This window comes from Bombus flavifrons, chromosome 7 (assembly GCF_040668555.2).
Source record: "Bombus flavifrons isolate JBK064 chromosome 7, iyBomFlav1_principal, whole genome shotgun sequence".
Taxonomy (NCBI): domain Eukaryota; kingdom Metazoa; phylum Arthropoda; class Insecta; order Hymenoptera; family Apidae; genus Bombus; species Bombus flavifrons.
In genome coordinates, this window is record NC_138448.1 from 14,057,774 (window position 1) to 14,070,496 (window position 12,723).

Sequence of the window (12,723 nt, forward strand, 5' to 3'; positions counted from 1 at the left end):
ACCGTAGAATACAATAGAGAATTATTCGATGGATCGATCGAAATTCCTCCTAGTAGTATTCTGTATTTGATACACCTGCCGAAACATAGAATTTCACTGATTTGTACATAATTAAAAAGATTTCACTTGACCAATTCGTTCATTATTTTATTAATTTATACAATCGAGAAACAATACGCACAATACGAATTTTATTTTTATGCAATATTTAGAATTAATTTATATGTAAAGTAATTTTAAATAAATAATTTTAATTGTTTGATGTACGGAGATATTTTCAATGTACACTTTTGTTGGTTAAACTTCTTGTTTAAATATCGAACAGCGACGGGAAATATGTTAAATTAACGTATAATTATTCGTATATTTCTTATTTGAACGTCGGATGGCAATTGTAAATACGGAAAATATCGACACAAAATATATTTTAGCAAATGTCTCGTCCACTGCGTCGTCAATGCAGTCATTTTCATAAAAAAGACACGTATTTATAATAAGATATAAATATATACAAATACATATACCAAATACATATACTCGACTCTTCCATAAAAAATGTGGTTTTCCAAGAGCTTAGTTTAAAACAATGGAACTTGTCACTAGACTAATTTTGTAAAAGAAAAATGGAAAACTTAATAGAAGAATGGCAAACATTGATTAATTACTAATAAATAACTACTTATTCTTACTTAAAATACGAAAAGAACCGTATTATTGTCTATGATCTAACTTATTACTTTCAATTTATTAGTGTTTAATTGTTTTACCAAATAGTCGAACAGATGTTCAAATAGAATCGTGAAACATAGATTATTTTTAGAAATTATCTCTAAATCGTTATTACTTTCTATTAACGTTCTCCTTTTAACACATTAATAATTCTCTTTGCCGTGTCCAGGCTCTTTTAATAGAGCGTCTAATAAGCTTTACTGCGGATTTCAATTTAATTAAAACAGAGACGCTTAAGACGCGTTCACATCGTGTATATTATTAATCTCGGACCAAAGCGAAGCAGCTCGACGGAAAAGTTTTATCGTTTGAGCCTTCTAGCAGTTTCACAGTTTTACGCTGATTTATGTCGTACCACTCTCGGACTAAAGGGAAAAAATTTATTTTAACACTTCCACACTATTTGTTCTATATTAATTATCATAATTATCAATATGGCCTAGAAGATCATAAAATATGTTTGTTTAATGCTGTTATTATCTGTCAAATGTAGCGACTTTTATTTAAAAATTTTAATTCATGGAAGAAAATTTTCTATTAATAAATTATTCCTGATCACGGTTGTGCACAAGTCTAAGTATTAGGTTGTCCGAAAAGTGTCTTTCTTTTACAGACACATCTTTTACAACGATGCATCTTTATACAAACACGAAACCTAATCTATCGAACGTTGCGATCTTTATTTTGATAAAACAAAATGGATCATATGTAATTCGATAAAATAATATAAAACGGAAAATTTTGTGCATCCATTATTTGCTTCTAAAACGAAAGAAACTTTTCGGACGATCTAATATATATATCAATGACGCAAATGTAAAACTTGTAAAAAAACTCTATTCACGTTTTCAATTAACAAGCTCCAATTCTCAATTTCTCTCCTGCTCCATTTTATTTTCCGAAACGGAAATAAAAGCCCACAATGTAATAGAACCTTCAATTGAAAGTCTCTATAACACTAACGAGTTTTCTGTTCATTCCTAATCCTCGCAACGCAAATTGTGACTCCTTAGACCCTATGTTTACTGATTATTAAAATAATAAGATATATCATGGATTTTTTAATACTATATTTTTATAATATAATGTCCTAATTAATTAATACTAATAAAATTTGCTCGCTACAACATAGAATATGTTACGAATTATCGTTTAAAAGTAGCTACGAATGTTTTATTTTCTACTACGATAAATCATACACCAGAAGTGACAGGCATATAATCTCAAAACTAGTCAATGAATTACATTCTCACGTAATTCCTGTAACTACTATAGTAGAGTATCAAATTTCTCCAATATCGACATAAAAATCGGGAAAATGTACCATGCAAAGTATGACTTCAACGAGAGCGTAAAACCAGATCAGAAGGTACAAACTAAGATTATAAATCTATTTGAGAGTACGTCGACCTCAATGTAGTTCGTAATACAATAAATTAACAACCATCTGAAGATATTCCCATTTCATTCAAAGTTCAAAACCCGGCTATGCAGTAATAATTTGTGACAGTATACTATGATACTGGACATTAAACAATGTGCAGTATCGTACGTGTCAACATAAAATACTCAATAAAATAAAATTCGTCGAGTTTCCCCCAACTCTAGAGCGATAAGTAGGTGTCCTAATATCCATAATCAGCGGTGTAGTAACGCTGACAATGAGCGATAGAGTATAGTACTTACTTCCTTTGCCTTCGTGCCATCTCCTTAATCAAATTTACGACAGCTTCTCGTATCGTATACGTACCAAGTCTTTTTAGGTAGATGTCCATTCGAAAGTAAAACTATGGCGAATTTACTCTGGAAAGTATCTCTCGCTAGCGGACGACTGTCCGTACCACTGTCTGGAGAAAAATATTCGGCGGATCGGGTTGTCGGACCGGGATTCGAGCCCGAATCTTCCGCTTGCTAGGCGGATGCTTCTTAATTAAGCCATCCAGGTCGTCGGCGAGCATTTTCTCCCAAACTCCTAAGACTCGTAATGGCTGACGCCGCCAACTTGGATAGTGACGTGGGTAGTCGTTATCTAATGTTCACTAACGAGAAAAATAATCTCGAGAGCAACTCGCGATAGCTTTACCTTCAAATAGACACGTACCTTATCATTTGAAGTTCCCCGTTCCAAGTCCAATGTCACCGAGTCCGGCTGTACCAAAGTCAGAGGTACGGTGTTCACCAAAATCGGACCGTGTCGCGATACGATATGGTCCGTGAGGCTGCCTGAACGTTCACGAATGAGCGTGTCTGCTTATCGGGGCGATGATTCATTGCGGTTATCTCGGCGTGCAGCAGTTCCAGAGCAAGCGAGTGAGTGAGTGAGTGAGTGAATGAGAGGGAGAGAGAGAGAGAGAGAGAATTAGACCAACGGTGTAAGGAAAATGGGGTGCTCGTTCGCGAAGTAGAGCGGAGAAGCTCGCTTCGGTGTCAGAGTCGGGTTAACCGAATTCAAAATTATTACGGTCTGCTTTAACTCCCTCTCTCTCTCTTTCTCTTTCCCTTTCTCTTTCTCTATGAACGTATCCATCCTGTACTCGTACCATGAAACAGAGATACTAGAGCGACGAGGAAACGAAGACAGGCCAACGAAGACGGGGTAACTTCGAGATGGAAATGATGCAAAAGGCGAGAAGATAGGCAGGACGAAACGTATGTGCAAAGTTTATTATGATCCAGCAACGTGTTTCGTGGTGCCAATTACAAACTCGATGTTGGAACGAGAAAGTTCTCAAGATGCGATAGAAGAGAAGGCAGGGAGGGGGACGAAAGATCGAAGATGCAGGAGCGTAGATTTGTGGTGGGATGATAATTGAAGGCAGTGGCTGATGCTTTTCTGGTGATTGAAAATTGATCCTAGGATATAGTTTGCGTGGGAATGTAGATACTATGAAGCGTGATGTTGTGCTGTTAGAGTCGTAATGGGTTGTTTTGTGAAGATAAATTTAATTCTCTTGGTAGTTTAACGTGTTCACTGCTAATCAAATTTTCAGTAAATAATATGTTGGATAGTAGCGATTGATTTTTACGTAGTCTATGTCTGTCTTACAAAATTTTGTTTGTGCATTTTGATTAAAAAGAGTTTCATGCAATTTTCTGTTTCTCCTTTATGATTTTTAATAACTCTGAATAAAATGATCAACGAATGATAAAAATGTGAGATGCAATGGATTACATAATATCTTTAAGGATCTTTGTCACTGTGACAGTAGATCTGTATTCCCACTTACCTATAGTATCATTGACTAATGAGTATGTAGGTTACTTCAACATACTAAGTTTGCTTTCACATTCATGATTCCAGCAGTACATAATGCCATCATGTTAAGAGGCTTGTGAATTCTGTTCTGTAATCGTGTTACGGTCAAGTGGTCAATGAGAACGCCAAACAAAATGTTATCGGCTAGAAGTTTCCCACAATGCTCAGAATTGTTAGAGTATTGACGACGCAAACACATAATCGCAATACAATAAAAATCTACAATTTAGATAGAATTGCGAGTAACAAAGATCCATAATATAATATTTCCACTAATATTCGAAAATTATTCTCTACAATTGACTAATCATACACGTTCAATGTGCATAATTAGAGGAAAAGAATTCCACAAAAATATTCTTTCCAAATTCTCCTCTTTTTCCCTCTCTTATACGATTCAGCGAAACAAAAAGTTTACAAAAGCAACGAAACCATAATAATGTAACGCGTTTCTTTTCATTTCCTCCACTTACGTGTTCTCAAACCGGGGTAACAGTCGTGTTCATTTAATTTCGACCTAGTTTCAATTTGCATTGGCCTGGTGGAACGACGAAAAGGGAGAGCCATATTTTCGTACTTTCCCGCTACGAAATCCTCACACGTCGTTCCGCAACAATGGGTATGATTTAAACAAAACGCACGGGAAGCCCGGCGGTAACGGAAAAAAAGAGAAAAGAACTGGTAAACCGTTCGAGTTCTTTTCATTCTCTTTTTTTTCCCTCCCCAGGGAAATTCAATAGGAATAATCCTATAATTGCCTGCCGCTGCTTCTACATTCGAATCGCGCTTGCGGATCGTGATATCGTGCGGTGGATTTAAAGTATGTGCCATGGCAGGACGTACAAGCCCGCAGGATATTTCTGACACTGATTAAACCTGTTCGTTACCGTTACGGATCGTCATCTACCGACGAAACTGGAGGCTGTCGAGCTCGAGAGATAGCGTTGAATCATTTTCTCATGTCGATCGATGACAGACCGTCCGGTTGTGACCAATCAACGCTTGTTAATAACGACGCTCTTGGCACGTTTATCTGATTCGAACCGCCACTGAATGGAGGTTGTAATGGCGTTAATAAGTACGACATATACACTACGTCGGTAGTATAGAGTCCAGCTTGTCGTATATCATATCGTATTTTCATAATACGTAGTAACTTTACAGTCGAATTACGTCCCACTTAAAGATTCGGTTTTAGGATAGCGAGCAAAAGGGTAACAGAGCTTTAGAAATAAGGCGATTGGAAAATTAATCAGAATGCTGCATGAAATGTATATGAAATAAATAGAAAATGGTAGGTTGCATGGAAATGGTAATATCGCTAGATTCGAGTTGAGTATCTTTTAATAACCAGTGTTATATGGTATAACGTAACTATGCCATATAATAGGATCGATAATTAGTGATCATAGTAATGTGACGAGTAATGATTAATAGTCCTAATTAAATAATATCAAATAAACTCGAGTCTGAAAGATAGAAACAAGAATTATAGATCAAATTAAACTCTTTTGTGAATATAGGGTCTTTATTGAATAGAACGTGGCTCTATGTTACAAGGCAAACAGGTTAACTATACTCCACTGCCTACTGAAAAAAATAAAATGCTGCATATGTAGCCCTGGATGTCAGTGTATCATTCGGCATCGCTATATTTGATGCTTTAATTTAGGTTCTGCCTATATCGCAGAGGCTACTATAAACGATGGGGTATTTTCAGGTTATGTATGGACGTTGGTGAAATATTGTTTTTCCGTAACTTCGTTTCGTATGTTCGTTTCGAACGTTGACAGAGAAAAAAGAATGGAGAGAATATAAAAGGGCCATTTTTCTTCGGTACAAATGTTGGTAAATCAAAGTGTATTGCAGTGTATTGGATAATAGCAATCTGAATGTTTAATCAGGACATTTCAGACAAGTACAAATACGAAGCTGTTAATTTGCGCAGTGCATTTGATTTCGAGCGAGTTTGGATTTCAAAATGCAGAAAAGAATGGTAATAAAAATTGAAAGATACAAATCATTACACAAACGTCGAGACGCTAGAGTTTAACATAGTGTCTACTATTTTTAATAATATTTAATATCCGAATTGGATGAAAAACAATGATACAAAACAACAAGTAGAGTTATCGTTTCAAATAAACTAACCTTTTTATCCATTTTATTTTTCTAATTTAATTAACCTTAGTAAATTCCACAATTTAATCTAAATTTGATTTTACAGCTTTATTCTATAAATCTTAAATATATTTTACTATTTTCTTTTACCAATATCACTAATTAAAATTTCATAATTTAACTCAAACATCATCTTTTTCATCACAAAAAGAAAATTTAATTCTACGTTTCAACGACAACAGTTAACGCGCCACGCATTCTTTGAATTATTTTTAACCGTATCTTATATTTCTATCGTTAAGAAAATTTACTTAAGTTTAAGCAAAAGTAAAGATATTTTAAAAATATAAGAAACCATTTTCTCGATTGGAACGAAAGCGTGATTATAATATGAAAAATTCGAGGATGACAGCGGAATGACTATGTTATTCTACAAAGTCTCGTAAAGTCCAGATTTTTATTGCACTTTTATCTCTTCCTCTTTCAACCATATTGCTCGCACACATATTTCAAAATACAATCTTCCTGCGTTCGCGATCTGCTTCCGTTATCATAAACAAAGGATCCTGTTTGTAACGTGAGAAACGGCATTCTTATCGCGACTACGCCACCTCGATGATTACTATGCGATGAAACAGCGCGTCGCTTGCAATACGACAGGATAATTACAATGAAAATTAATATTACGCCCCGAAAGCAACGAGACGACCGTTGAAACAAGAAGAAGCAGCTGTTCGAAGGAAGGAAAATGAATCTGGAATCCATTTGAAACCATTAATTTTCTTCTCCGCGACGGTTAACCGAGTTTATATCAATTTGATCACTTTATCCGCGTATTTCCCGAAAGAAATTTTGTAGAATTTTCTCTGTGTCCAATTACATGGTATAACGAGGTATGACGTGAAACTTCAAAGTTGCGAAATGGAATAAAATGAGACAGAATAAAAATTTCCGATGTTTTTATTTTTAAGAGGAAGAATATAATCAGTTCCAAAAGTCTAAATACAACCCTTCAATGTGGAATAGCATAAGTTAGTTATAATAATACTTTCGATATGAAATTATACAATTTATTTTATATAATAACACGATTTACTATATAAAAAGGAAATCTTTATTTTTAATTTCTCTTGATAAGTTCGGGGAGTGTATAAAGACTTTTCAAATTGACTTTCTGATTGATTGAGCTTTTATGAAAATATAACGACGTTGGCACATGTACAAAGTGAATTGAATATTAAACGATATTATAATTGAATCTAAAATTTATAGAAAAGTTAGGATTGTATAACACTATGAATATTTTTTGACAAGCGTATTCTATAATACATAAAAATAAAGCATAAATTTGACGTGTAGAAATACAAAATCTACTATACTTTTCTTATTCTGAAGAATAATAAAGATTTGTTCCTATAAAAGGAGTGTAAATACATTTTATGTCTTTTTTTCTTTCTTAAAAGTTCTTTCAGTATCATATACGTAAAAGAAACGCGATATTCTATATTTTCTTTATTGTGGAGAATAGCAAGAGAAATGTTATGCTATAAAAAAGAGTGTAAATAAATCCTATTTCTTTATTTCTTTGTTAAAAGTTCTTTCATTATTATATGTGTAAAAGGAATCGGAATTCTTTTCTGTTAATAACTCAGGAAATATCTCGTATATTCTAGACTATGCTTTATGGTAGTTGGAAGCGTATTATACATGCTATTAAAAATCTTGCAATCCAAGCATTTTTAAGTTATACGATACTCCAGAACGCAAAACTTGAGAATACCTCCATACTTCGTTACATGCTTTTAAAGCTTTGTAATAAAATAAGTTGGAGTTCTTGTTACTCTGTTACGACTATAGCAAATGTTTCAAATCGACTCTCCGTAAAAGATCCAATGATTAAAGCAATATAAAAACACGCGTTTATATTTAAAACTGCAGAAACAATTTGAAAACTGTAATAATCGAGTTAATTAAAAAATCACATTGATCAATATCAAAATTAAGAAGGAAAAAAAGTAATTATATCTTTCAAAATTTAGCTTGGAATTTACTATTGTTCGTGTCTCCGTATTTATTTGCAATAAATGTACTTATGAAAATCCATTGTTTTTATTTCTTGAATGTTGAAAATTAAAAATAAAGTCGAATAGAAATGAAACATTTAAAATAAAATTGTCGTTAAATTTAGAGAATTAGAGAAATTATAATTGATCAGTTTGAATTTTAAATGAGAATTGTAGATTCAAATTCGTTGTAGCGTAATTATATACATACCTAATTAAAGACTGCTCGTTAATTAGTTAATTATTGCAGTAATGCCCGAAAATTCGAGCGTGGTCTCAAAATTTGCACATCTCGACGATGTAAATACGACACAGTGCTTTTTACGTTAACGAATGAGTTTCACAGGGATACTATTATATTTACCCTTGAAATGCCAATATTTCAACAGCGCTATCTCAGCAATTTCTGCAGAATGCAAACAGTAGGAATAAACCGTGGAACAACAAATCCCTGTTTTATTAAATTTCTCCTCGAAGAATCGGCCAATGTTTTCTTATTAAACGATCGAATTATTTCGATCGAACGTAAACATCGCTTGTAAGCATAGTAAGCACTATGGAAGAAAAAAGATTTATATTCAATCTATGTAGTTTGATAAATGCTCGGACATCTGTACGTTTCTATTAATGGGTTACCTATTGCGTTATTACAGTGTTAATTAATGAACCACGTATTGGCCAGCAAATTATTGTTCATTAATCCTCATGAATTTAAGCTTGTTATTTCTATCCCATTTATAAATAATATCACTGCGTTTACGGATCCCTATATCGCGTGTATGTATGTTCTCCGGTTATATTATATAAATTGTATTCAGAGAGAGAGAGAGAAAAAGAGAGAGAGAGAGAGAGAGAGAGAGACATTTACGTCATTAAACGCGTGTAGATGATATGCGTGCATCTAATTGGCGTGTGAATTAGCGCCAGATTTATGCCAAAGCATACTTCCATTGGACCGCCGATCATGTAATTTCAATTGACTTTTAAAGTATTAACGACATGCGTAATTATTACAGTCATCCTTCATTAGCGCGCGGTAATTATTTCACGTGTATTTTATGCCCGATGATGAAAATTACTTGAATGGTATTCGGTTGTACAGCAAAAATATAATTAGAAATTACGAATCTTTGTGTAAATGTGTCTGAATGGTAGAAAGGCTAAAGTTATTCAAACCATTGCGAAAGAGTTATGGTCGATGAAACACGTTTATTGGCGAAACATAGACCTGAAGCAATAATTTTATATAACAATGCGACTATGTTGTGTGAATGAGACGAATACATTTGGATAAGTCACAATTTTGAACAATATCTTACAAGGAAAAAGCTTGCTTTATTAAACAATTGTAGATGTTTCTCTTTAATTCTCTTGTTTCGAGGATTACGCTTGTTTTTAATCATGATCTTTATGCTTTTATTTACGTTTTCCATTTTTATGATGGCTACTCTAAAGAAATCTTCTTCTGATATCCGATACCACTTTCCAAGATGGAGGAGTCAGGATCAGTGCGCAACGAGTGCATCCGGTAATTAATTCTGTCCCTTTATTCGCTCTACCTGTGCCGTTTCCATTGCTTTCAATGCTTGAACCCACCGATTAATCACGATCAGTTGGAAGAAGGCGATGAAAAATATGTCAGGGATGGGACTATGACATTCATTGCTTGACGAAACGATGACGAACGAGTTCCAAGCAATCGAATCGCTTTCGTGATACGTAGAAATGTTGTGAACGGATTATTGTGCTCAGAATTTGTGTTAGTTAATTAATAAAGCGATTATGAGTGTGCAGGATTAAGTACTGTGAAAAAGATATTGAAATGTATACATGAAACATGATGTAATAACAAACGCGGAAAATTATACTTGTATTTATTCTATTATTACAAACTTCAATGTTTATTGGAGTATTAAGAATGTTGGAGTATCAAACGTAATCCCATGTAATCTGCAAATTATTACAATTACAATAAACAAGCTACATTTAAAATGTAAAAACAAACAAATAATATTATATGACAGTAAAATTTACTTGACAAATGTGATAATGGAATGCACTCAAAAAATAACATTTTTCATACAGTATGCCATAATTATATGTAACTGTAGCTTAGAAAGTAGTAAACGTGCAATATGGATAGAGACGAGATATGGATGATAGGAATATCAACATCAAAGAATGAAATATACATACTAATACCTATACTAGACTACTAACTATGATATAGCAGACTCAAAACGTATTCCAAGAAGTCCGTTTTCCATTAATACACCTTCCTCTCATTAAACAACCCCGAAATGAACTTCTCCATTTTCCGTGTAATAAGGTCAACGAGCGGTTTGTTAAATTCCAGCAGCATTAACATTTAACAAAGGTGGCCGTGCGCTGGCCGACCAAGTATGCACGAGAAGGCACCTCGAACGATCGTGAAAAACTTTCGGCCAAGTTCCCACGAGTTTCCTAAGTACAGGACTAATGCAGCCTCGCGTAACATCGCTGATGTCATAATCGAAACTTCTTGCCTACCGCTGAAGAACGAAGAACTCTTTAAATTCACGATCACGCAGATGTTCCTGGCCAGATCGTTGCGACACCGCAGTTGTAGAAACGTTAAGTGGCATTAGGGAACTTTGGATCACACTTTACGATTATTTTTACAGAGGAATTGCAATTTCAAAGCTCTTTTCCCTCGCCATTCCCTCAGACCCGGAACATCGTTCTAGCGTTTTTCTTGTCTAGGTTAATGACAATTGAGAACGAATCGATTCAAGGCACGATCAATATGAGTCGCATTCGGCCTTAACGTGACGATAAAAGAATTTTAGTGGCGATTGAGAGGCAAACTTTGCCTGCTCTCGATTGTCCGTTAGCATGTAATTAAAATGGAATTGGCTGATTTACGAGAGCGTTGCGTATATTGCTAATGGCGGAGAAGTAGGCGGTAAAAATTGTTTGGTTGTTAATTTTGTTCTTCGTAGTGTTACGTTTGGGAACCTCTATTACATTTTGTACATATTTAAAATATTGAAATATTTACAACAGCGAACAAAAGAAGGTTTGGAATTGCTAAGCAATTTGTTCGTGTATATGCACGTGTTAGTAATTTTTGTACAAGATGCTTTTTAACGTGTTGCTGACGAGCAGCTGAAACATATTATATTCATTCATTGCTCTTGTCAAACATACACAACTCTATTTTGTAAAATTATTAAATTACAAAGGTACCATCTATATTTAAACTATCTTTTGTCGTCTACTGTACGTCAAATAAAATTCTCAGCACGTTATTCTACATATTGAAAGTTAATATTAAAAGCTGCCGTGTATTCAGGTAATTGAAATTGCACATAATAACAATAGCTTCCAGTGACATTTTACTCGTCCAACGTTAATGTATATTCATAAAAAAAAAAGAAAGGAAAAGAAACAAAAATCGGAATGTACATTATCAACGCATAGGATTTAGATTGCACGACGATATTCATTTTGTTAATTTCCACGAGTGAGACATGAAAAAAACATGAGAACGCCCGTTGAAATCGAGAGGAAATATTTTCAGGATTAAAAGCTGCATATCACACACAGTGAATATATTTCTGTTACTGTGTACGATATTTTCTATTTCAATTAGTGCAGAATTGCCGAGACACTTTATTACACAAAAATAACGAGTTCTTAAGCAAAATCAAATGGAAAGAGCGATGAAGATGACGACGAATTTAATATCATTTCGATATGGAGTGTTTAATAAAGCGCGCGTTAGTGAGCTTTTAATAAACTCGAAAAATAATCTTCTAAGTAGTTGAGTCGGTCTTAATTCAGCCCGAATCCTTTGGGTATACGCTTTATTACGGAGATTACTTGGACCTTTAAAACACCGTTTGACGCAAAATAATATTAAAATCGATAATTCGTCCTGTGAAGATACTATTATGTTGCATTTCTTTGAGATGGGAAATTCAGTGTTTGATGAACTCGAATAGGATGGAACAATTCGTTCGATGCAATAAAGGTTAATTGTTTTTGATCGAACTATTTTTATCTTTGTTATGTAGAATATGAAATTGGGAAGTTTCCTGGAAAAGCAGTCCATAAGGTAAAATAGTTGATCGAGTAATCTTTTTTATTTACCAGTTGTAACTTTTAGTTCTAGTTTTTAAATATTAACTACACACATTTGAATTTATAATTTTAATGACTCTTAGAAAATTTCGCCTTTCTTATATTTAGAAAGTAAAGAAAAATTTCATTAGGGGAAAATGTACATCCAATTTTGTTGATTTTCTGATTTTTATATCATTTTGTAGCTAGAAATAAGAATTTTGTCATGAAATAATTATAGAAGGCGATAGCTTGATGGATTTAAGGTTATTAGTCTTTCGAAAATGAATGATAAATTTAAAATCTTTTGTAAGAAACGAATAATGTTAGTTTCTATCTAATTTTCAAAAGGATTACAAAAAAAGAAAAAAAAAAAATATCGATTTCTGAAATTGCTCTGTAAAACACGAGAAATACGACTTATCATGTTTTTCATTTGTGATTCTAATT

At 33.7% G+C, this 12,723-nt stretch overlaps 1 long non-coding RNA gene across 1 annotated transcript; it reads right to left on the bottom strand.

The window, feature by feature from the left end:
* Nucleotides 1–740: 740 nt before the first annotated feature.
* LOC138181970 (uncharacterized) lies at nucleotides 741–4,267 on the bottom strand. Its single transcript, XR_011173665.1, has 3 exons — nucleotides 2,831–4,267; nucleotides 2,416–2,730; nucleotides 741–1,094 (listed from the first exon to the last, which is right to left on the bottom strand). It is a non-coding gene; the product is annotated as an uncharacterized LOC138181970 (long non-coding RNA).
* Nucleotides 4,268–12,723: the final 8,456 nt, after the last annotated feature.